Raw genomic sequence first — 25,000 nt, forward strand, 5'->3', positions numbered from 1 at the left:
GGTGCGCAATGCTGGTGCGAACCCGGGAGCGCTCCGATGTGTGCTCCAAGGTGCGGCGTGCACGAAGTCCGAGCCCGGTTTGCCCCGGGTGCGCACCTCGCGTGCACCTTCGCCGGGGTGAGCACCTTGGTGTGCAGACCTTGGTTGGGTTGCGCGCCCTGGTGCGCACCAAGGAGCGCTCTGAAGTGTGCTCCAAGGTGCGGCGTGCACGAAGTCGGAGCCCGGTTTGCCCCGGGTGTGCACCTCGGGTGCGCACCTCGCGTGCACCTTCGCTGCGGTGGGCACCTTGGCTGGGTTGCGCGCCTTGGTGGGCACCATGCAGTGCACGAAGTCGGAGCCCGGATTGCCCCGGGCGCGCACCTCCGCCAGGGTGGGCACCTTGGTGCGCACAACTTGCCTGGGCTGCGCACCAGGAAGGGCTCAAGATGGCACCCGCGTTCCGTTTTTTTCACTATCTTTCAGAACGGAAATTTTAAAATCTCGTTTTTTTTTGCCTTTTCTGGAAATTAGTGAAGGCAGCGCATCAAAGGTGCGCAACGCTGGTGCGAACCTGGGAGCGCTCCGATGTGTGCTCCAAGGTGCGGCGTGCACGAAGTCGGACCCCGGTTTGCCCCGGGTGCGCACCTCGCGTGCACCTTGGTGCGCACACCTTGGCTGGGTTGCGCGCCCTGGTGGGCACCATGGTGCGCACCAAGGAGCGCTCCGAAGTGTGCTCCAAGGTGCGGCGTGCACGAAGTCGGAGCCCGGTTTGCCCCGGGTGCGCACCTCGCGTGCACCTTCGCCGCGGTGGGCACCATGGCGTGCACGAAGTCGGAGCCCGGTTTGCCCCGGGTGCGCACCTCGCGTGCACCTTCGCCGGGGTGGGCACCTTGGTGTGCAGACCTTGGCTGGGTTGCGCGCCCTGGTGGGCACCATGGTGCGCACCAAGGAGCGCTCCGAAGTGTGCTCCAAGGTGCGGCCTGCACGAAGTCGGAGCCCGGTTTGCCCCGGGTGTGCACCTCGGGTGGGCACCTTGGTGCGCATGCCTTGCCTGGGCTGCGCACCAGGGCGGGCTCAAGATGGCACCCGCGTTCCTTTTTTTTCACTATCTTTCAAAACGGAAATTTTAAAATCTCATTTTTTTTTGCCTTTTTCTGGAAATTAGTGAAGGCAGCGCATCAAAGGTGCGCACCTCGCTGCCCACCACGGTGCGCAACGCCGGTGGGCACCCGGGAGTGCTTCGAAGTGTGCTCCAAGGTGCTGCGTGCACGTTGTCGGAGCCCGGTTTGCCCCGGGTGCGCACCTCGCGTGCACCTTCGTCGGGGTGGGCACCTTGGCTGGGTTTGCCCCGGCTGCGCTCCGAAGCGGGGTTATTGGAGCGCCGCCTCTTTTTTTGTCGGAGCGTTTGGTGGGGTTTCTCGCATTGGCTCTTCCGAGGCCCGGTTGCCACCCTGGCGCGCACGAAGTCGGAAGTAGGGTTAATTGCCCGGGTGCGCACCTTTGCCAGGGTGGGCACCTTACCTGGGCTGCGCACCAGGGCGGGCTCAAGATGGCACGCGCGTTCCGTTTTTTTCACTATCTTTCAAAACGGAAATTTTAAAATCTCCTTTTTTTTTTGCCTTTTCTGGAAATTAGTGAAGGCAGCGCATCAAAGGTGCGCACCTCGCTGCCCACCTTGGTGTGCTCTGAGGTGCGCACCCGGGAGCGCTACGAAGTGTGCTCCAAGGTGCGGCGTGCACGTTGTCGGAGCCCGGTTTGCCCCGGGTGCGCACCTCGCCTGCACCTTGGCCGGGGTGGGCACCTTGGCTGGGTTTGCCCAGGGTGCGCTCCGAAGCGGGGTTACTGGAGCGCCCCCTCTTTTTTTGTCAGAGCGTTTGGTGGGGTTTCTCGCATTGGCTCTTCCCAGGCCCGGTTGTTGGGTGCGCTCCCACCCTGGCGCGCGCGAAGTTGGAAGTTGGGTTAATTGCCCGGGCGCGCACCTTCGCCAGGGTGGGCACCTTGGTGCGCACACCTTGGCTGGGCTGCGCACCAGGGCGGGCTCAAGATGGCACCAGCATTCCCTTTTTCTCACTATCTTTCAAAACGGAAATTTTAAAATCTCGTTTTTTTTTTGCCTTTTATGGAAATTAGTGAAGGCATCGCATCAAAGGTGCGCACCTCGCTGCCCACCTTGGTGTGCTCCGAGGTGCCCACCACGGTGCGCAACGCCGGTGCGAACCCGGGAGCGCCCCGATGTGTGCTCCAAGGTGCGGCGTGCACGAAGTCGGACCCCGGTTTGCCCCGGGTGCGCACCTCGCGTGCACCTTGGTGCGCACACCTTGGCTGGGTTGCGCGGCCTGGTGGGCACCATGGTGCGCACCAAGGAGCGCTCCGAAGTGTGCTCCAAGGTGCGGCGTGCACGAAGTCGGAGCCCGGTTTGCCCCGGGTACGCACCTCGCGTGCACCTTCGCCGGGGTGGGCACCTCGGCTGGGTTGCGCGCCCTGGTGCGCACCAAGGAGCGCTCCGAAGTGTGCTCCAAGGTGCGGCGTGCACGAAGTCGGAGCCCGGTTTGCCCCGGGTGCGCACCTTCGCCGCGGTGCGCACCATGGCGTGCACGAAGTCGGAGCCCGGTTTGCCCCGGGTGCGCACCTCGCGTGCACCTTCGGCGGGGTTGCGCGCCCTGGTGCGCACCAAGGAGCGCTCCGAAGTGTGCTCCAAGGTGCGGCGTGCACGAAGTCGGAGCCCGGTTTGCCCCGGGTGCGCACCTCGCGTGCACCTTCGCCAGGGTGGGCACCTCGGTGCGCACACCTTCTCAATGTTTTCTTGCCTTTTCTGGAAATTGGTGAAGGCAGCGCATCAAAGGTGCGCACCTCGGTGTGCTCCGAGGTGCGAACCCGAGAGCGCTCCGAGGTGCCCACGAAGTCGAAAGTCGGGTTAATTGCATTGTTTTCCCCGGGTGCGCTCCGAGGTGCGCAACATCGGCGCGCACCAAGGAGGGCTCCGAAGTGTGCTCCAAGGTGCGCACGATGGCGTGCACCTCTGGTGCGCACGATTCGGAGCTCGGTTTGACCGGGGTGCGCACACCTTGGCTGGGTTGCGCACCTTTTGTGCGCTCCAAGGTGCGCACGAAGTCGGAGCTCGGTTTGCCCCGGGTGCGCACCTTCGCCAGGGTGCGCACCTTGATGCGCACGCCTTGGCTGGGCTGCGCACCTTGGTGGGCGCCATGGTGCGCACCTTTCGTGCGCTCCAAGGTGCGCACGAAGTCGGAGCTCGGTTTGCCCCGGGTGCGCACCTTGGTGGGCGCCATGGTGCACTCCGAGGTGCCCAAGATTGGTGCGCACCAAGGAGCGCTCCGAAGTGCGCTCCAAGGTGCGCGCGAAGTCGAAAGTTGGGTTAATTGTCCGGTTTGCCTCGGGTGCGCACCTTGCGTGCACCTTCGCCAGGGTGGGCGCCTTGGTGCGCACACCTTGGCTGGGCTGCGCACACCTTGGCACCCGCGTTTCCTTCATTTTAAATTTTTTTTTTTTACAATCTCTCAAGTGGGAAATTCTATAATCTCAACTTTTTTTGCCTTTTCAGGAAACTTTTGAATGGAGCGCATCATTGGTGCGCTCCGAAGTGTGCTCCAAAGCTCTCTCCAGCTGCGTGCACCTGCCCCGGCCGCGCACCCGGCCCCGCCCAGCTTCGCTCACCTGTCCCGGGCGTCTGGTGCGGAACCTTAGAGTAAGAAACATCACCGTGCACCTTGGCCAACGTGCGCGACTCGACCGAGCGCGCACTGGCCGAGGTGCACACCGATTTCACCTGGGTGCGCGCGCAGCACCTCGGGCGCACCGGGGTGCGCGCACAACGCCCGGGTTGCACCGTGGCCTGTGTGCTCGGGGCGCCTCGGGTGCGCGCTCGGTGTCGCCCCCGCGCGCGCGGTAGTGCGGGCAGCGCACCCCGGCCCGGCCCGGCCCCGACGAGAACGCAAACGGGCAAAAGGTTTATTCAAATAGCATTGCGACGCCCGGCGAAAAACTAAAAAAGGGTGCAACACCGGGACTTCCCGGGAGGTCACCCATCCCAGTACTACTCCGGCCCAAGCGCGCTTAACTGCGGAGTTCTGATGGGATCCGGTGCACTAACGCTGGTATGATCGCACCCGTTATGAGCTTGTCGCAGTGTGTACTTAGCAAACCGCGACCCACGTGCGAATCCACCCCGGCCACCCACCCCCGTCGAGGTGCACACCCTCCCTCGCGAAGTGCGCCCCGTTCGCCAAGTGTGAGCCCTGCCCGGGTGCGCGCACCTTGCTAGGGCGTCGGGTGTGCACCCGACCCGGCCTACGTGCGTGCACCTGGAGGGGGCGTCGTGTGCGTGCAGTGTCCCGTCTGCAACGCGGTGCCCACACACCACCTCGGGCGCAACGACCTGCGCTCACATGTGGGCCGAGTGCACCTTGGTGCATGTTCGGGGCGCCTCGGGTGCACGCTCGATCTTGCCCCGGTGCACCAAGGCGCTCGGTTTGCCCCGGGTGCGCACTTGGTGCAAGGTGGGCACCCAAAATAGGGATCAAGCACCAAAACACAAGTTTCGGGATGCAAAATGGGACCCAAGGACCACAAATGCGTTCCAAGACCCATGATGGGTCCACGAGAACAAAAATGTGTTCCGAGACTTAATAAACAAATATTGGGTTTTAGGAGAAGAAACATGCTCTGATGCCCAAAACGAGAATCGACCCCGAAAAGGCCACAGGCCAAAAGTGGGATGCGAGACAAAAAAAAATGGGACCCGAGGACCAAAATTGGGTTCCCAGGTCGAAGACAGGGCAACCGGACAAGAAACGACCTCTAAGGCTCGAAATGAGTCCCGACGACTAAAACTTGACAAGAAGCACCCATCAGGCACCCAACTCGACACCCATGGGATGCCGACCCACCCGGGCTTCCACCTAGCACACCTTGGCACCCACCCACCCTCGCACCCAACCTCGCACCCAACTTAGCACCTTTGAACCCACATTGGCACTCACCCTGACCCTGGCACCTTGGAACCCACATTGGCACTCACCTTGACCCTGGCACCCACCTTTGCACTCACCTTGGGACCCACCCTGGCTCCCACCTCGGCACCCACCCAGACACCCACCTTGGTTCCTTGGCACCCACCTTGGATCCTTGGCACCCACCCCGACACCCACCTTGGCACGCAACTTGGCTACTTGCCACCCACCTTGGCTCCTTGACGCCCACCCCGACAACCACCCCGTGACCTACCCTGGCTAGGGTTGGTGCACACCCACCCTGGTGCCCACCTTGGCACCCACCCTATGACCCACCTTGGCACGCACCTTAGTACCCACCCCGTTACCCACCCTAGGACCCACCCCGTGACCCACCTTGGCCAGGGTGGGTGCCTTGGTGCGCACAACTTGCCTGGGCTGCACACCAGGGCGGGCTCAAGATGGCACCCGCGTTCCGTTTTTTTCACTATCTTTCAAAACGGAAATTTTAAAATCTCATTTTTTTCTTTTTTTTGCCTTTTCTGGAAATTAGTGAAGGCAGCGCATCAAAGGTGCGCAATGCTGGTGCGAACCCGGGAGCGCTCCGATGTGTGCTCCAAGGTGCGGCGTGCACGAAGTCCGAGCCCGGTTTGCCCCGGGTGCGCACCTCGCGTGCACCTTCGCCGGGGTGAGCACCTTGGCTGGGTTGCGCGCCCTGGTGCGTACCAAGGAGCGCTCTGAAGTGTGCTCCAAGGTGCGGCGTGCACGAAGTCGGAGCCCGGTTTGCCCCGGGTGTGCACCTCGGGTGCGCACCTCGCGTGCACCTTCGCTGCGGTGGGCACCTTGGCTGGGTTGCGCGCCTTGGTGGGCACCATGCAGTGCACGAAGTCGGAGCCCGGTTTGCCCCGGGCGCGCACCTCCGCCAGGGTGGGCACCTTGGTGCGCACAACTTGCCTGGGCTGCGCATCAGGAAGGGCTCAAGATGGCACCCGCGTTCCGTTTTTTTCACTATCTTTCAGAACGGAAATTTTAAAATATCGTTTTTTTTTGCCTTTTCTGGAAATTAGTGAAGGCAGCGCATCAAAGGTGCGCAACGCTGGTGCGAACCTGGGAGCGCTCCGATGTGTGCTCCAAGGTGCGGCGTGCACGAAGTCGGAGCCCGGTTTGCCTCGGGTGCGCCCTGGTGGGCACCATGGTGCGCACCAAGGAGCGCTCCGAAGTGTGCTCCAAGGTGCGGCCTGCACGAAGTCGGAGCCCGGTTTGCCCCGGGTGTGCACCTCGGGTGGGCACCTTGGTGCGCATGCCTTGCCTGGGCTGCGCACCAGGGCGGGCTCAAGATGGCACCCGCGTTCCTTTTTTTTCACTATCTTTCAAAACGGAAATTTTAAAATCTCATTTTTTTTTGCCTTTTTCTGGAAATTAGTGAAGGCAGCGCATCAAAGGTGCGCACCTCGCTGCCCACCACGGTGCGCAACGCCGGTGGGCACCCGGGAGTGCTTCGAAGTGTGCTCCAAGGTGCTGCGTGCACGTTGTCGGAGCCCGGTTTGCCCCGGGTGCGCACCTCGCGTGCACCTTCGTCGGGGTGGGCACCTTGGCTTGGTTTGCCCCGGCTGCGCTCCGAAGCGGGGTTATTGGAGCGCCGCCTCTTTTTTTGTCGGAGCGTTTGGTGGGGTTTCTCGCATTGGCTCTTCCGAGGCCCGGTTGCCACCCTGGCGCGCACGAAGTCGGAAGTAGGGTTAATTGCCCGGGTGCGCACCTTTGCCAGGGTGGCACCTTACCTGGGCTGCGCACCAGGGCGGGCTCAAGATGGCACGCGCGTTCCGTTTTTTTCACTATCTTTCAAAACGGAAATTTTAAAATCTCCTTTTTTTTTTGCCTTTTCTGGAAATTAGTGAAGGCAGCGCATCAAAGGTGCGCACCTCGCTGCCCACCTTGGTGTGCTCTGAGGTGCGCACCCGGGAGCGCTACGAAGTGTGCTCCAAGGTGCGGCGTGCACGTTGTCGGAGCCCGGTTTGCCCCGGGTGCGCACCTCGCCTGCACCTTGGCCGGGGTGGGCACCTTGGCTGGGTTTGCCCAGGGTGCGCTCCGAAGCGGGGTTACTGGAGCGCCCCCTCTTTTTTTGTCAGAGAGTTTGGTGGGGTTTCTCGCATTGGCTCTTCCCAGGCCCGGTTGTTGGGTGCGCTCCCACCCTGGCGCGCGCGAAGTTGGAAGTTGGGTTAATTGCCCGGGCGCGCACCTTCGCCAGGGTGGGCACCTTGGTGCGCAAACCTTGGCTGGGCTGCGCACCAGGGCGGGCTCAAGATGGCACCAGCATTCCCTTTTTCTCACTATCTTTCAAAACGGAAATTTTAAAATCTCGTTTTTTTTTTGCCTTTTATGGAAATTAGTGAAGGCATCGCATCAAAGGTGCGCACCTCGCTGCCCACCACGGTGCGCAACGCCGGTGCGAACCCGGGAGCGCCCCGATGTGTGCTCCAAGGTGCGGCGTGCACGAAGTCGGACCCCGGTTTGCCCCGGGTGCGCACCTCGCGTGCACCTTGGTGCGCACACCTTGGCTGGGTTGCGCGGCCTGGTGGGCACCATGGTGCGCACCAAGGAGCGCTCCGAAGTGTGCTCCAAGGTGCGGCGTGCACGAAGTCGGAGCCCGGTTTGCCCCGGGTGCGCACCTTCGCCGCGGTGGGCACCATGGCGTGCACGAAGTCGGAGCCCGGTTTGCCCCGGGTGCGCACCTCGCGTGCACCTTCGCCGGGGTGGGCACCTCGGCTGGGTTGCGCGCCCTGGTGCGCACCAAGGAGCGCTCTGAAGTGTGCTCCAAGGTGCGGCGTGCACGAAGTCGGAGCCCGGTTTGCCCCGGGTGTGCACCTCGCGTGCACCTTCGCTGCGGTGGGCACCTTGGCTGGGTTGCGCGCCTTGGTGGGCACCATGCAGTGCACGAAGTCGGAGCCCGGTTTGCCCCGGGCGCGCACCTCCGCCAGGGTGGGCACCTTGGTGCGCACAACTTGCCTGGGCTGCGCACCAGGAAGGGCTCAAGATGGCACCCGCGTTCCGTTTTTTTCACTATCTTTCAGAACGGAAATTTTAAAATATCGTTTTTTTTTGCCTTTTCTGGAAATTAGTGAAGGCAGCGCATCAAAGGTGCGCAACGCTGGTGCGAACCTGGGAGCGCTCCGATGTGTGCTCCAAGGTGCGGCGTGCACGAAGTCGGACCCCGGTTTGCCCCGGGTGCGCACCTCGCGTGCACCTTGGTGCGCACACCTTGGCTGGGTTGCGCGCCCTGGTGGGCACCATGGTGCGCACCAAGGAGCGCTCCGAAGTGTGCTCCAAGGTGCGGCGTGCACGAAGTCGGAGCCCGGTTTGCCCCGGGTGCGCACCTCGCGTGCACCTTCGCCGCGGTGGGCACCATGGCGTGCACGAAGTCGGAGCCCGGTTTGCCCCGGGTGCGCACCTCGCGTGCACCTTCGCCGGGGTGGGCACCTTGGTGTGCAGACCTTGGCTGGGTTGCGCGCCCTGGTGGGCACCATGGTGCGCACCAAGGAGCGCTCCGAAGTGTGCTCCAAGGTGCGGCCTGCACGAAGTCGGAGCCCGGTTTGCCCCGGGTGTGCACCTCGGGTGGGCACCTTGGTGCGCATGCCTTGCCTGGGCTGCGCACCAGGGCGGGCTCAAGATGGCACCCGCGTTCCTTTTTTTTCACTATCTTTCAAAACGGAAATTTTAAAATCTCATTTTTTTTTGCCTTTTTCTGGAAATTAGTGAAGGCAGCGCATCAAAGGTGCGCACCTCGCTGCCCACCACGGTGCGCAACGCCGGTGGGCACCCGGGAGTGCTTCGAAGTGTGCTCCAAGGTGCTGCGTGCACGTTGTCGGAGCCCGGTTTGCCCCGGGTGCGCACCTCGCGTGCACCTTCGTCGGGGTGGGCACCTTGGCTGGGTTTGCCCCGGCTGCGCTCCGAAGCGGGGTTATTGGAGCGCCGCCTCTTTTTTTGTCGGAGCGTTTGGTGGGGTTTCTCGCATTGGCTCTTCCGAGGCCCGGTTGCCACCCTGGCGCGCACGAAGTCGGAAGTAGGGTTAATTGCCCGGGTGCGCACCTTTGCCAGGGTGGGCACCTTACCTGGGCTGCGCACCAGGGCGGGCTCAAGATGGCACGCGCGTTCCGTTTTTTTCACTATCTTTCAAAACGGAAATTTTAAAATCTCCTTTTTTTTTTGCCTTTTCTGGAAATTAGTGAAGGCAGCGCATCAAAGGTGCGCACCTCGCTGCCCACCTTGGTGTGCTCTGAGGTGCGCACCCGGGAGCGCTACGAAGTGTGCTCCAAGGTGCGGCGTGCACGTTGTCGGAGCCCGGTTTGCCCCGGGTGCGCACCTCGCCTGCACCTTGGCCGGGGTGGGCACCTTGGCTGGGTTTGCCCAGGGTGCGCTCCGAAGCGGGGTTACTGGAGCGCCCCCTCTTTTTTTGTCAGAGCGTTTGGTGGGGTTTCTCGCATTGGCTCTTCCCAGGCCCGGTTGTTGGGTGCGCTCCCACCCTGGCGCGCGCGAAGTTGGAAGTTGGGTTAATTGCCCGGGCGCGCACCTTCGCCAGGGTGGGCACCTTGGTGCGCACACCTTGGCTGGGCTGCGCACCAGGGCGGGCTCAAGATGGCACCAGCATTCCCTTTTTCTCACTATCTTTCAAAACGGAAATTTTAAAATCTCATTTTTTTTTTGCCTTTTATGGAAATTAGTGAAGGCATCGCATCAAAGGTGCGCACCTCGCTGCCCACCTTGGTGTGCTCCGAGGTGCCCACCACGGTGCGCAACGCCGGTGCGAACCCGGGAGCGCCCCGATGTGTGCTCCAAGGTGCGGCGTGCACGAAGTCGGACCCCGGTTTGCCCCGGGTGCGCACCTCGCGTGCACCTTGGTGCGCACACCTTGGCTGGGTTGCGCGGCCTGGTGGGCACCATGGTGCGCACCAAGGAGCGCTCCGAAGTGTGCTCCAAGGTGCGGCGTGCACGAAGTCGGAGCCCGGTTTGCCCCGGGTACGCACCTCGCGTGCACCTTCGCCGGGGTGGGCACCTCGGCTGGGTTGCGCGCCCTGGTGCGCACCAAGGAGCGCTCCGAAGTGTGCTCCAAGGTGCGGCGTGCACGAAGTCGGAGCCCGGTTTGCCCCGGGTGCGCACCTTCGCCGCGGTGCGCACCATGGCGTGCACGAAGTCGGAGCCCGGTTTGCCCCGGGTGCGCACCTCGCGTGCACCTTCGGCGGGGTTGCGCGCCCTGGTGGGCACCATGGTGCGCACCAAGGAGCGCTCCGAAGTGTGCTCCAAGGTGCGGCGTGCACGAAGTCGGAGCCCGGTTTGCCCCGGGTGCGCACCTCGCGTGCACCTTCGGCGGGGTTGCGCGCCCTGGTGGGCACCATGGTGCGCACCAAGGAGCGCTCCGAAGTGTGCTCCAAGGTGCGGCGTGCACGAAGTCGGAGCCCGGTTTGCCCCGGGTGCGCACCTCGCGTGCACCTTCGCCGCGGTGGGCACCATGGCGTGCACGAAGTCGGAGCCCGGTTTGCCCCGGGTGCGCACCTCGCGTGCACCTTCGCCGGGGTGGGCACCTCGGCTGGGTTGCGCGCCCTGGTGCGCACCAAGGAGCGCTCCGAAGTGTGCTCCAAGGTGCGGCGTGCACGAAGTCGGAGCCCGGTTTGCCCCGGGTGCGCACCTCGCGTGCACCTTCGCCAGGGTGGGCACCTCGGTGCGCACACCTTCTCAATGTTTTCTTGCCTTTTCTGGAAATTGGTGAAGGCAGCGCATCAAAGGTGCGCACCTCGGTGTGCTCCGAGGTGCGAACCCGAGAGCGCTCCGAGGTGCCCACGAAGTCGAAAGTCGGGTTAATTGCATTGTTTTCCCCGGGTGCGCTCCGAGGTGCGCAACATCGGCGCGCACCAAGGAGGGCTCCGAAGTGTGCTCCAAGGTGCGCACGATGGCGTGCACCTCTGGTGCGCACGATTCGGAGCTCGGTTTGACCGGGGTGCGCACACCTTGGCTGGGTTGCGCACCTTTTGTGCGCTCCAAGGTGCGCACGAAGTCGGAGCTCGGTTTGCCCCGGGTGCGCACCTTCGCCAGGGTGCGCACCTTGATGCGCACGCCTTGGCTGGGCTGCGCACCTTGGTGGGCGCCATGGTGCGCACCTTTCGTGCGCTCCAAGGTGCGCACGAAGTCGGAGCTCGGTTTGCCCCGGGTGCGCACCTTGGTGGGCGCCATGGTGCACTCCGAGGTGCCCAAGATTGGTGCGCACCAAGGAGCGCTCCGAAGTGCGCTCCAAGGTGCGCGCGAAGTCGAAAGTTGGGTTAATTGTCCGGTTTGCCTCGGGTGCGCACCTTGCGTGCACCTTCGCCAGGGTGGGCGCCTTGGTGCGCACACCTTGGCTGGGCTGCGCACACCTTGGCACCCGCGTTTCCTTCATTTTAAATTTTTTTTTTTTACAATCTCTCAAGTGGGAAATTCTATAATCTCAACTTTTTTTGCCTTTTCAGGAAACTTTTGAATGGAGCGCATCATTGGTGCGCTCCGAAGTGTGCTCCAAAGCTCTCTCCAGCTGCGTGCACCTGCCCCGGCCGCGCACCCGGCCCCGCCCAGCTTCGCTCACCTGTCCCGGGCGTCTGGTGCGGAACCTTAGAGTAAGAAACATCACCGTGCACCTTGGCCAACGTGCGCGACTCGACCGAGCGCGCACTGGCCGAGGTGCACACCGATTTCACCTGGGTGCGCGCGCAGCACCTCGGGCGCACCGGGGTGCGCGCACAACGCCCGGGTTGCACCGTGGCCTGTGTGCTCGGGGCGCCTCGGGTGCGCGCTCGGTGTCGCCCCCGCGCGCGCGGTAGTGCGGGCAGCGCACCCCGGCCCGGCCCGGCCCCGACGAGAACGCAAACGGGCAAAAGGTTTATTCAAATAGCATTGCGACGCCCGGCGAAAAACTAAAAAAGGGTGCAACACCGGGACTTCCCGGGAGGTCACCCATCCCAGTACTACTCCGGCCCAAGCGCGCTTAACTGCGGAGTTCTGATGGGATCCGGTGCACTAACGCTGGTATGATCGCACCCGTTATGAGCTTGTCGCAGTGTGTACTTAGCAAACCGCGACCCACGTGCGAATCCACCCCGGCCACCCACCCCCGTCGAGGTGCACACCCTCCCTCGCGAAGTGCGCCCCGTTCGCCAAGTGTGAGCCCTGCCCGGGTGCGCGCACCTTGCTAGGGCGTCGGGTGTGCACCCGGCCCGGCCTACGTGCGTGCACCTGGAGGGGGCGTCGTGTGCGTGCAGTGTCCCGTCTGCAACGCGGTGCCCACACACCACCTCGGGCGCAACGACCTGCGCTCACATGTGGGCCGAGTGCACCTTGGTGCATGTTCGGGGCGCCTCGGGTGCACGCTCGATCTTGCCCCGGTGCACCAAGGCGCTCGGTTTGCCCCGGGTGCGCACTTGGTGCAAGGTGGGCACCCAAAATAGGGATCAAGCACCAAAACACAAGTTTCGGGATGCAAAATGGGACCCAAGGACCACAAATGCGTTCCAAGACCCATGATGGGTCCACGAGAACAAAAATGTGTTCCGAGACTTAATAAACAAATATTGGGTTTTAGGAGAAGAAACATGCTCTGATGCCCAAAACGAGAATCGACCCCGAAAAGGCCACAGGCCAAAAGTGGGATGCGAGACAAAAAAAAATGGGACCCGAGGACCAAAATTGGGTTCCCAGGTCGAAGACAGGGCAACCGGACAAGAAACGACCTCTAAGGCTCGAAATGAGTCCCGACGACTAAAACTTGACAAGAAGCACCCATCAGGCACCCAACTCGACACCCATGGGATGCCGACCCACCCGGGCTTCCACCTAGCACACCTTGGCACCCACCCACCCTCGCACCCAACCTCGCACCCAACTTAGCACCTTTGAACCCACATTGGCACTCACCCTGACCCTGGCACCTTGGAACCCACATTGGCACTCACCTTGACCCTGGCACCCACCTTTGCACTCACCTTGGGACCCACCCTGGCTCCCACCTCGGCACCCACCCAGACACCCACCTTGGTTCCTTGGCACCCACCTTGGATCCTTGGCACCCACCCCGACACCCACCTTGGCACGCAACTTGGCTACTTGCCACCCACCTTGGCTCCTTGACGCCCACCCCGACAACCACCCCGTGACCTACCCTGGCTAGGGTTGGTGCACACCCACCCTGGTGCCCACCTTGGCACCCACCCTATGACCCACCTTGGCACGCACCTTAGTACCCACCCCGTTACCCACCCTAGGACCCACCCCGTGACCCACCTTGGCCAGGGTGGGTGCACCCACCCTGGTGCCCACCTTGGCACCCACCCATCCTAGCACCCAGCCTGTGACCGGGCTTGGAACCCAACCTTGCACCCGCACCCGTCTTGGCCAGTGTGGGTGCGCACCCATCCTGGCACCCACGTTGTGACACACCCTTTAACCCACGCACCCTAGCACCCACGTTGGCACCCACCTTGGAACCCAACCTAGCAACTTGGCACCCACCCCGTGACCCACCTTGGCATCCACCATAGCAGTCGCCGACTTGGCACCCACCTCGGCACCCACCTTGACACTTGTGGACCCACCTTGCCACTCACCCTAGCATCGACCCATCCTAGCACCCACCCTGGCACCTTTGCACCCTAGCACTCACCCATCCTAGCACCTAACCTGTGACCCACCTTGACACTCACCCTCGCACCCACCTTGGAACCCAACCTAGCACCCACCCACCCTGACACCAACCCTAGCACCTACCCACCCTTGCACCCACCCTGTGACCCATCTTGGCACCCACCCATCCTACCACTCAACCTATCACCCACCTTCTCACCCACCTTGGCATCCACCTTAGCACCCACCCACACTGGCACCTTGGCACCCACCTCGGGCAAGGTGGGTGCACACCCACCCTGGCACCCAATTTAGAACCCACCGAGCATGTTACCCACCTTGGCACCCACATTGCAGCCCACCCTAGTACCCACCCTATGACCCACATTGGCATCCACACCCTAGCACCCAGGCACCTCGACACCCGCCTTGACACCCACCCTAGCACTGAACCTGTGACCCACCTTGGAACTCACCCTAGAACCCACCCACCCTGTGAACCACCTTGGCATCCACCTTAGCACCCACCCACCTTGGCACCCACTCTAGCACTCACCCATCCTAACACCCAACTTGTTACCCACCTTGGCACCCGCCCTCGCGTCCACCTTGAAACCCACCCTAGCACCCACCCACGCAGGAGCCCACCTTGGCACCCAACCTAACACCCACGCATCCTGGCACCCAACTTGTGACCCACCTTGGAACCCACCCTAGTACCCACCTTTGAACCCACTATATCACCAACCCACCTTGGCACCCACCCTATGACCCTCTTTGGAATCCACCCTAGCACGCACCCACCCTGGCACCCACCATGGAGCGCACCCTAGCACCCACCCACCTCGGCACGCACCTCAACACCCACCTTGGTGTGCGCACTGCGCCAACCTCTCAAAGACCCTATGTGGTGCGCTCCAAAGTGTACACCTTTGGTGCGCTCCAAGGTGCGCACCTTTGGTGCACACCGAGGTGCACACCAAAGTGTGCACCGAGGTGAGCACCAAAGTGCACTCCAGGGTGCACACCAAGGCGTGCACCTTTGGTGCGGTCAATGCAAACGAATTCGGAAGTTGGGGTCGATGTCCTAATCGCTGCTGCAGACTACACGTATGAGAATCGGACAAATAGCTTTATATAGGGGAGGTGTTGCGTTTGATGGGTCGACTCCCCTGGTTGTGTGCACTGCACCAACTTCAAAGACCCTGTCTTGTTTAAGAAGTCAAAAGTTGGGGTGGATGTCCTAATCATTGCTGCAGTCTACGCATGTATGAGAATCAGACAAATAGCTTATATAGGGGAGGTGTTGCATTCGGTGGGTTGACTCCCCTGGTTGTGCGCACTGCGCCAACCTCAAAGACCCCGCATAGCAGAAGAAGTCGGAAGTCGGATTTTGGTGAGCACCAAGGCGTGCACCTTTGGTGCGGTCAACGCAGACGAATTCAGAAGTTGGGGTGGATGTCCTAATCGTTGTTGCAGGCTACACATGTATGAGAATCAGACAAATAGCTTATATAGGGGAGGTGTTGGGTTTGATGGGTCAACTCCCTTGGTTGTGCGCATTACGCCAACCTCAAAGACCTTGTTTTCGTTAAGAAGTCAAAAGTTGGGGTCAATGTCCTAATGGCTCCTGCAGGCTACACATGTATGAGAATCGGACAAATAGCTTATATAGGGGAGGTGTTGGGTTTGATGGGTCGACTCCCCTGGTTGTGCGCATTACGTCAACCTCAAAGACCTTGTTTTCGTTAAGAAGTCAAAAGTTGGGGTCGATGTCCTAATTGCTCCTGTAGACTACACATGTATGAGAATCAGACAAATAGCTTATATAGGGGAGGTGTTGGGTTTGATGGGTTGACTCCCCTAGTTGTTCGCATTACACCAACCTCAAAGACCTTGTTTTCGTTTAGAAGCCGAAAGTTGGGGTCGATGTCCTAATTGCTCCTGCAGGCTACGCATGTATGAGAATCAGACAAATAGCTTATATAGGGGAGGTGTTGGGTTTGATGGGTCGACTCCCCTGGTTGTGCGCATTGCGCCAACCTCAAAGACCCTGCATTGCGGATGAAGTCGAAAGTCAGAGTTTGGTGTGCTACAAGGTGTGGTCGAAGGTGCTCACCTAGGTGTGCACCTTTGGAGCACAGGAAAAGTGCCCTCCAAAAGTGCGCACCTTTGGAGTGCACAAAAGTGCCCTCCAAAAGTGCGCACCTTTGGAGCGCAGAAAAGTGCCCTCCAAAAAGTGCCCTCCAAAAGTGCGCACCTTTGGAGCGCAGAAAAGTGCCCTCCAAAAAGTGCCCTCCAAAAGTGCGCACCTTTGGAGCGCAGAAAAGTGCCCTCCAAAAAGTGCCCTCCAAAAGTGCGCACCTTTGGAGCGCAGAAAAGTGCCCTCCAAAAGTGCGCACCTTTGGAGCGCAGAAAAGTGCCCTCCAAAAAGTGCCCTCCAAAAGTGCGCACCTTTGGAGCGCAGAAAAGTGCCCTCCAAAAAGTGCCCTCCAAAAGTGCGCACCTTTGGAGCGCAGAAAAGTGCCCTCCAAAAAGTGCCCTCCAAAAGTGCGCACCTTTGGAGCGCAGAAAAGTGCCCTCCAAAAAGTGCCCTCCAAAAGTGCGCACCTTTGGAGCGCAGAAAAGTGCCCTCCAAAAAGTGCCCTCCAAAAGTGCGCACCTTTGGAGCGCAGAAAAGTGCCCTCCAAAAGTGCGCACCTTTGGAGCGCACAAAAGTGCCCTCCAAAAGTGCGCACTTTTGGTGCGCACCAAGGCGCTGGTTCGGTCGTTGCAGGCGAGTTCGGAAGTTGGGGTCGATGTCCTGAGCGGAGGTGCAAACTACACAGGTGTCGGAATCGGACAAATAGCTTATATAGGGGAGGTGTATGCTTCGATGGGTCGACTCCCCAGGTTGAGCGCACCGCGCCAACCTCAAAGACCCTACGGTATGGATGAAGTCGGAAGTTGGGTCCGATGACCAATTCGATTAGTAGGTATGCTCATGAGGTCGGAATTTGGGTCCGATGACCTGCCATGTGCAGGAAGGCGAATGTTGACACTGTGCGTTGCAAGGTGCACACCAAGGCGCTGGTGCGGTCTTTTTAGTCGAGTTCGGAAGTTGGGGTCGATGTCCTGATCGGAGGTGCAAGCTACACAGGTGTGGGAATCGGACAAATAGCTTATATAGGGGAGGTGTATGCTTCGTTGGGTCGACTCCCCGGGTTGAGCGCACCGCGCCAACCTCAAAGACCCTACGGTATGGATGAAGTCGGAAGTTGGGTCCGATGACCGATTCGATATGTAGGCATACTCGCGAGGTCGGAATTTGGGTCCGATGACCTGCCACGTGCAGGAAGGCGAATGTTGGCACTGTGCGTTGCAAGGTGCGCACCAAGGCGCTGGTTCGGTCGTTGGAGGCGAGTTCGGAAGTTGGGGTCGATGTCTTGATCGGAGGTGCAAACTACACAGGTGTGGGAATCGGACAAATAGCTTATATAGGGGAGGTGTATGCTTCGTTGGGTCGACTCCCCGGGTTGAGCGCACCGCGCCAACCTCAAAGACCCTACGGTATGGATGAAGTCGGAAGTTGGGTCCGATGACCGATTCGATATGTAGGCATACTCGCGAGGTCGGAATTTGGGTCCGATGACCTGCCATGTGCAGGAAGGCGAATGTTGGGACTGTGCGTCGCAAGGTGCGCACCAAGGCGCTGGTGCCGTCGTTGCAGTCGAGTTCGGAAGTTGGGGTCGATGTCCTGGTCAGAGGTGCAAACTACACAGGTGTGGGAATCGGACAAATAGCTTATATAGGGGAGGTGTATGCTTCGATGGGTCGACTCCCTGGGTTGAGCGCACCGCGCCAACCTCAAAGACCCTACAGTATGGATGAAGTCGGAAGTTGGGTCCGATGACCGATTCGATACGTAGGCATATTGGCGAGGTCTGAATTTGTGTCCGATGACCTGCCATGCGCAGGAAGGCGGAATTTGGGTCCGATGACCGAGTTGATGGCGTGCCATGCGCAGAAAGGCGGAATTTGGGTCCGATGACCGAGTTGATGTTGATGGCCCGCCATGCACAGGAAGGCGGAATTTGGGTCCGATGACCGATTTGAAGGCGTGCCATACGCAAAAAGGCGGAGTTTGGGTCCGATGACCGAGTTGATATTGATGGCCCGCCATGCGCAGGAAGGCGGAATTTGGGTCCGATGACCTGACATACGCATGGAGTCCGACTCGGGGGCCGATGTTCGATTCGATGACTTGCATTGTGGGTAAAGTCGGAAGTTGTGGTCTTTGACCCGATTCGATGACCAGACTTCGGCTGCTTGAGAATCGGACAAATAACTTATATAGGGGAGGTAGTGTTCTCGAGCATCCTCCCCCCGTGCCCGTTTATGTCGATTGATGCTGGTGCTCGACTGGTTGGAGCGCTCGGATGCAAAAATCTTGCACCAGGATTTATCGATTGTGATGGACACGGCAAGTCTCCTGATTGCTATGCAGGAGCTCATCGTGAATCTCTATGCGGCCTTGGTATGGACTCGACCTGCGGAATGGTTCGGCAATGGTAGTCGCTCCAACACGTCCTTGCAATGGCCACAGAGGTGATTCGACTAGAGCTCCAGTCTAGCTTTTGGGTTGCTTGGCGGACTGGTATAGCCGCGATCGAGTTCCGGCCATGAACGTTTTAGATAGCTCTTGGGCTTTCTGGGACGGAAGTCGGAAGTTTGGGCTGTTGTCCGATTTGATGACCATTCTTCGGATGTGTGAGAATCGGACAAATAACTTATATAGGGGACTGTGTTGTCTCACGCAGCCCCCTCCGTGCCCCTCTATCTCGACCGATGTTGGTGCTTGAAAGGGTTGGGATCGCTCGGATTTATAAACGTGCACCACCATTTGTCGAGTGTGAGGGACGCGGCAGGTCTCCTAAATGCTATGCGGGCGCTCTCTGAGAATCTCTATCCGGCCTCGACACAGACTAGTCTTGCTGAATGGTTTGGCACTGGTAGTCGATCCAACACGTCGTTGTTGTGGCCGCCTAGGCGATTCGATTCGAGCCCCCGTCTAGCTTTTGGGTTGCTTGGCGGATTTTGCCCTATCCGCAAGTGAGCTCGGTCCCTAAACGTTCGAGAAACCCGATTGCTATGCGCCGACTCTCTTTCTTGTGAGCCTCCATCTAGCTTTTGGGTCTCTACGGAACGGAAGTCGGAATCTGGGACCGTTGTTTGATTCGACGAGGCAGACTACGGTTGTGCGAGAATCGGACAAATAACTTATATAGGGGAGGTGTTGACTGGAGCATTCTCCCCCGTGCCCCTCTAACTCGACCAATGCTGGCGCTCGAACGGTGGTAGCGCTCGGATTTTCATTGAGCGCCAGCATTGGTCGATTTAGAGGGGCATGCGAGATTCCCGAATGCTATGCGAGGGCTCTAACGGAAATGTCTATTGGTTTCGGTATGGATGCAATTGCGAGTGGTTCGGCAAAGGTAGTCGTTCCGATGCGTCCATGTCGTGGCCAAATCGATAATTCGATTTGAGCCCTCGTATAGCATTTGGGTCTCTCGATGTGATTCCGCATTCCAGTCCCTTTGGGCACTGCTTGAGCCGCATCCCAGGGGGTTCCCTTCCCAATAATCTGCCTCGCAACCCGATTGCTATGCGGTGAGGCTCCTCGGCCGCCTCGGAACTATCTGTGTATCAGACGCATCGCGGGATAAGGGGTTGGCAACGGTAGTCGCCCCAAGCGCGTCCGATGCTTGGACCATTCCGAGGCGGCCCTGAAGCCTCTTCCGTCTAGCCGTTGGGTCCTTCTCGCCGCATCCCTCGCCTCGCACCCCGATTGCTATGCGGTGAGGCTCCTCGGCCGCCTCGGAACTATCTGTGTATCGGACGCGTCGCGGGATAAGGGGTTGTCACTGGTAGTCGCCCCAAGCGCGTCCGATGCTTGGACCATTCCGAGGCGGCCCTGAAGCCTCTTCCGTCTAGCCGTTGGGTCCTTCTCGCCGCATCCCTCGCCTCGCACCCCGATTGCTATGCGGTGAGGCTCCTCGGCCGCCTCGGAACTATCTGTGTATCGGACGCGTCGCGGGATAAGGGGTTGTCATTGGTAGTCGCCCCAAGCGCGTCCGATGCTTGGACCATTCCGAGGCGGCCCTGAAGCCTCTTCCGTCTAGCCGTTGGGTCCTTCTCGCCGCATCCCTCGCCTCGCACCCCGATTGCTATGCGGTGAGGCTCCTCGGCCGCCTCGGAACTATCTGTGTATCGGACGCGTCGCGGGATAAGGGGTTGTCACTGGTAGTCGCCCCAAGCGCGTCCGATGCTTGGACCATTCCGAGGCGGCCCTGAAGCCTCTTCCGTCTAGCCGTTGGGTCCTTCTCGCCGCATCCCTCGCCTCGCACCCCGATTGCTATGCGGTGAGGCTCCTCGGCCGCCTCGGAACTATCTGTGTATCGGACGCGTCGCGGGATAAGGGGTTGTCACTGGTAGTCGCCCCAAGCGCGTTCGATGCTTGGACCATTCCGAGGCGGCCCTGAAGCCTCTTCCGTCTAGCCGTTGGGTCCTTCTCGCCGCATCCCTCGCCTCGCACCCCGATTGCTATGCGGTGAGGCTCCTCGGCCGCCTTGGAACTATCTGTGTATCGGACGCGTCGCGGGATAAGGGGTTGTCACTGGTAGTCGCCCCAAGCGCGTCCGATGCTTAGACCATTCCGAGGCGGACCCGAAGCCTCTTCCGTCTAGCCGTTGGGTCCTTCTCGCCGCATCCTTCGCCTCGCACCCCGATTGCTATGCGGTGAGGCTCCTCGGCCGCCTCGGAACTATCTGTGTATCGGACGCGTCGCGGGATAAGGGGTTGTCACTGGTAGTCGCCCCAAGCGCGTCCGATGCTTGGACCATTCCGAGGCGGACCCGAAGCCTCTTCCGTCTAGCCGTTGGGTCCTTCTCGCCGCATCCCTCGCCTCGCACCCCGATTGCTATGCGGTGAGGCTCCTCGGCCGCCTTGGAACTATCTGTGTATCGGACGCGTCGCGGGATAAGGGGTTGTCACTGGTAGTCGCCCCAAGCGCGTCCGATGCTTGGACCATTCCGAGGCGGACCCGAAGCCTCTTCCGTCTAGCCGTTGGGTCCTTCTCGCCGCATCCCTCGCCTCGCACCCCGATTGCTATGCGGTGAGGCTCCTCGGCCGCCTTGGAACTATCTGTGTATCGGACGCGTCGCGGGATAAGGGGTTGTCACTGGTAGTCGCCCCAAGCGCGTCCGATGCTTGGACCATTCCGAGGCGGACCCGAAGCCTCTTCCGTCTAGCCGTTGGGTCCTTCTCGCCGCATCCCTCGCCTCGCACCCCGATTGCTATGCGGTGAGGCTCCTCGGCCGCCTTGGAACTATCTGTGTATCGGACGCGTCGCGGGATAAGGGGTTGTCACTGGTAGTCGCCCCAAGCGCGTCCGATGCTTGGACCATTCCGAGGCGGCCCCGAAGCCTCTTCCGTGTAGCCGTTGGGTCCTTCTCGCCGCATCCCTCGCCTCGCACCCCGATTGCTATGCGGTGAGGCTCCTCGGCCGCCTTGGAACTATCTGTGTATCGGACGCGTCGCGGGATAAGGGGTTGTCACTGGTAGTCGCCCCAAGCGCGTCCGATGCTTGGACCATTCCGAGGCGGCCCCGAAGCCTCTTCCGTGTAGCCGTTGGGTCCTTCTCGCCGCATCCCTCGCCTCGCACCCCGATTGCTATGCGGTGAGGCTCCTCGGCCGCCTTGGAACTATCTGTGTATCGGACGCGTCGCGGGATAAGGGGTTGTCACTGGTAGTCGCCCCAAGCGCGTCCGATGCTTGGACCATTCCGAGGCGGACCTGAAGCCTCTTCCCTCTAGCCGTTGGGGCTTTCTCGCCGCATCCCTCGCCTCGCACCCTGATTGCTATGCTGTGAGGCTCCTCGGCCGCCTTGGAACTATCTGTGTATCGGACGCATCGCGGGATAAGGGGTTGGCAGTGGTAGTCGCCCCAAGCGCATCCGATGCTTGGACCATTCCGAGGCGGCCCTGCAGCCTCTTCCGTCTAGCCGTTGGGGCCATCTCGCCGCATCCCCCACCTCGCACCACGATTGCTATGCGGTGAGGCTCCTTGGCCGCCTCGGAACTATCTGTGTATCGGACGCATCGCGGGATAAGGGGTTGTCACTGGTAGTCGCCCCAAGCGCGTCCGATGCTTGGACTATTCCGAGGCGGCCCTGCAGCCTCTTCCGTCTAGCCGTTGGGGCCATCTCGCTGCATCCCCCACCTCCTCGGCCGCCTCGGAACTATCTGTGTATCGAACGCATCGCGGGATAAGGGGTTGGCAGTGGTAGTCACCCCAAGCGCGTCCGATGCTTGGACTATTCCGAGGCAGCCCTGCAGCCTCTTCCGTCTAGCCTTTGGGGCCATCTCGCCGCATCCCTCGCCTCGCACCCCGATTGCTATGCGGTGAGGCTCCTCGGCCGCCTGGGAACTATCTTCGTATCGGACGCATCGCGGGATAAGGGGTTGTCACTGGTAGTCGCCCCAAGCGCGTCCGATGCTTGGACTATTCCGAGGCGGCCCTGTGGCCTCTTCCGTCTAGCCGTTGGGGCCATCTCGCCGCATCCCCCACCTCGCACCCCGATTGCTATGCGGTGAGGCTCTTCGGCCGCCTTGGAACTATCTTCGTATCGGACGCATTGCGGGATAAGGGGTTGTCACTGGTAGTGGCCCCAAGCGCGTCCGATGCTTGGACTATTCCGAGGCGGCCCTGCAGCCTCTTCCGTCTAGCCGTTGGGGCCATCTCGCCGCATCCCCCACCTCGCACCCCGATTGCTATGCGGTGAGGCTCCTCGGCCGCCTTGGAACTATCTTCGTATCGGACGCATCGCGGGATAAGGGGTTGTCACTGGTAGTCGCCCCAAGCGCGTCCGATGCTTGGACTATTCCGACGCGGCCCTGTGGCCTCTTCCGTCTAGCCGTTGGGGCCATCTCGCCGCATCCCCCACCTCGCACCCCGATTGCTATGCGGTGAGGCTCCTCGGCCGCCTTGGAACCATCTTCGTATCGGACGCATCGCGGGATAGGGGGCTGTCACTGGTAGTCGCCCCAAGCGTGTCCGATGCTTGGACCATTCCTAGGCGGCCCTGAAGCCTCTTCCGTCTAGCCGTTGGGGCCTTCCCGCCCCATCCCTCGCCTCGCACCCCCGATTGCTATGCGGTGAGGCTCCTCGGCCGCCTTGGAACCATCTGTGTATCGGACGCATCGCGGGATAAGGGGTTGGCACTGGCAGTCGCCCCAAGCGCGTCCGATGCTTGGACCATTCCGAGGTGGCCCTGAAGCCTCTTCCGTCTAGCCGTTGGGGCCTTCCCGCCCCATCCCTCGCCTCGCACCCCGATTGATATGCGGTGAGGCTCCTCGGCCGCCTTGGAACTATCTGTGTATCGGACGCATCGCGGGATAAGGGGTTGGCACTGGTAGTCGTCCCAATCGCATCCGATGCTTGGACCATTCCGAGGCGGCCCTGCAGCCTCTTCCGTTTAGCCGTCGGGGCCTTCCCGCCGCATCCCTCGCCTCGCATCCCGATTCCTATGCGGTGAGTCTTCTCGGCCGCCGCGGAACTATACCTGTTATTGCTACTGCATCCTTCGGCTGGTAACCTCCTCTGCCGCCTTGGAACGTTCTCTTTGTCGGACGCGTCGCGGGATAAGGGGTTGGCACTGGTAGTCGCCCCAAGCGCGCCCGATGCATAGACCGCTCCGAGTCGACCTTGCTTTCAGCCTCTCACATGCATAGACCTCTCTGAGTCGACCCTGCAGCCTCTCACGTTTAGCCTTTGGAATCTCGCCTCACAACATGATTGCTATCCTTGATGCATCCCTTGCCTCGAGCCCTGATTGCTTTCTTGGCTGCATCCCTCCTCTCCTCACAGCCCGGTTGTCATCACTGCTTCATCCGTCGCTTCATGCATTCTGGCTGCTGGGCCCTTCCCACCGCACACCTCGATTGCTATCTCTTCTGCATCACACACCCCGATTGCTATCTCTGCTACATCCCTCGGCTCTCACTTCTGCATCCTTCGCCTCACACCTCGATTGCTATCAATGCTGCATCCGTAACCTCACACCCCGATTGCTATGCGGGGAGGCTCCTTGGCCGCCTTGGAAATTTCTGTGTGTCGGACGCACCGCGGGATAAGGGGTTGGCACTGGTAGTCGCCCCAAGTGCGCCCGATTCTTAGACCGCTTCGAGGTGACCTCGTAGCCTCTTTCGTCCAGGCTTCCTGCCTTCAACGCCCTTTTTACACCTCGATTGCTATGCGCGGGCTCGTTGGCGTCTATCACCTCTCTGCGAAGAGTGGCACGATGATTGTTGGGGTAAATCGTAGCAGTCCGATCTCTGGCCTTGGGCCATTGTGAGGGCTGATCGATTTCCTGTGCGCATCTCGTGTTCGCCCAGTAACAGACTCGACGACTTGTAATCGGTCTTGTTCCCGATTGTTCCTGGAGGTAGTCTTCGGAACTCTTGGATTTGACCTGTCACTCGAACTGTCCTCTTCCGAGGATGCTTGTGTGTGTGTGCTTGTGCCATTTCCTTGGCGGTATTAACGAGATATTAAAGAGCGGAGTGAGCGCCTCGCCCAGCTATGTTTGGGGCTCTCACTCCCTTACCCGGTGTGCGACCGCTTTGCACGTAGGTTGCGGAGCATCGCGACTCTTTCGATGTTTGGCGGTTGTCTTCCGGTGATGCGTTGGTCCCGAAGTGCACGTTACTAGCATTTCTGCCATTGTTCTCGATCTTTGGCACGTTCCTTCGTTGCAATTGGATATATATCTCCGTTTATACGCGCAGGCTTCTCCCGCCTATTCAGCGCTGTCCCACTCTCAGCACTCTCGTGGTCTCCTTGGCTTCTCTCTCCCGTGAGCGAGCTCTCTTCTCGAGTCTTTTCCATGTCCCATGGAGGTTGCCTTGCGAAATTCGGGCACACAAACGTGACCGGATAAGAGCGGAATTGCCTATGAGGAGAAGCTCACCTTAGGGAGCAGCAATGCCGAGTGTTTCGACAGAGGGTAGAGGGGGCGTTGTTTGGGCGGTTGCACAAAAGAGTGCTACGTTTGCACTGAAGGTTGCTTCTTCGTCTCCGACGAACTCTTCGAGGCAAAAAAGCTTGTTTACGGGGTCGAGGTGGGACTGTTCGTGCGAGTTGCGCCACCAAAAGTGCGTAGGGGGCATATACCTGGGAAATGGATGTCTCTGAGTGGCCTTACTCGGTCGCGTGCACGGTGCATTCTCTAACGGCAGGACTGTCGCGAGCATGTGCGGTTCGGATGTTTTCGGGTAAAGGGTTCCGTACGGGATGTTCTTCCCAGGCTCCTGTGAACCGAGACTCTGCATCGTCATGCTCCGGCTCCCGTGGGTGCTTCATGCCTCGTCGAGCTGTTTGTC

General features: G+C 60.5%; 2 non-coding genes across 2 annotated transcripts; both read right to left on the reverse strand.

The window, feature by feature from the left end:
* Window positions 1-3,986: 3,986 nt before the first annotated feature.
* Window positions 3,987-4,105, reverse strand: LOC131865170 (5S ribosomal RNA). Its single transcript, XR_009363899.1, has one exon. It is a non-coding gene; the product is annotated as a 5S ribosomal RNA (ribosomal RNA).
* Window positions 4,106-11,885: 7,780 nt separating this feature from the next.
* On the reverse strand, window positions 11,886-12,004 carry LOC131865171 (5S ribosomal RNA). The gene has a single exon (XR_009363900.1). It is a non-coding gene; the product is annotated as a 5S ribosomal RNA (ribosomal RNA).
* Window positions 12,005-25,000: the final 12,996 nt, after the last annotated feature.

Source organism: Cryptomeria japonica, unplaced genomic scaffold, assembly GCF_030272615.1.
Source record: "Cryptomeria japonica unplaced genomic scaffold, Sugi_1.0 HiC_scaffold_104, whole genome shotgun sequence".
In the NCBI taxonomy this organism is placed as follows: domain Eukaryota; kingdom Viridiplantae; phylum Streptophyta; class Pinopsida; order Cupressales; family Cupressaceae; genus Cryptomeria; species Cryptomeria japonica.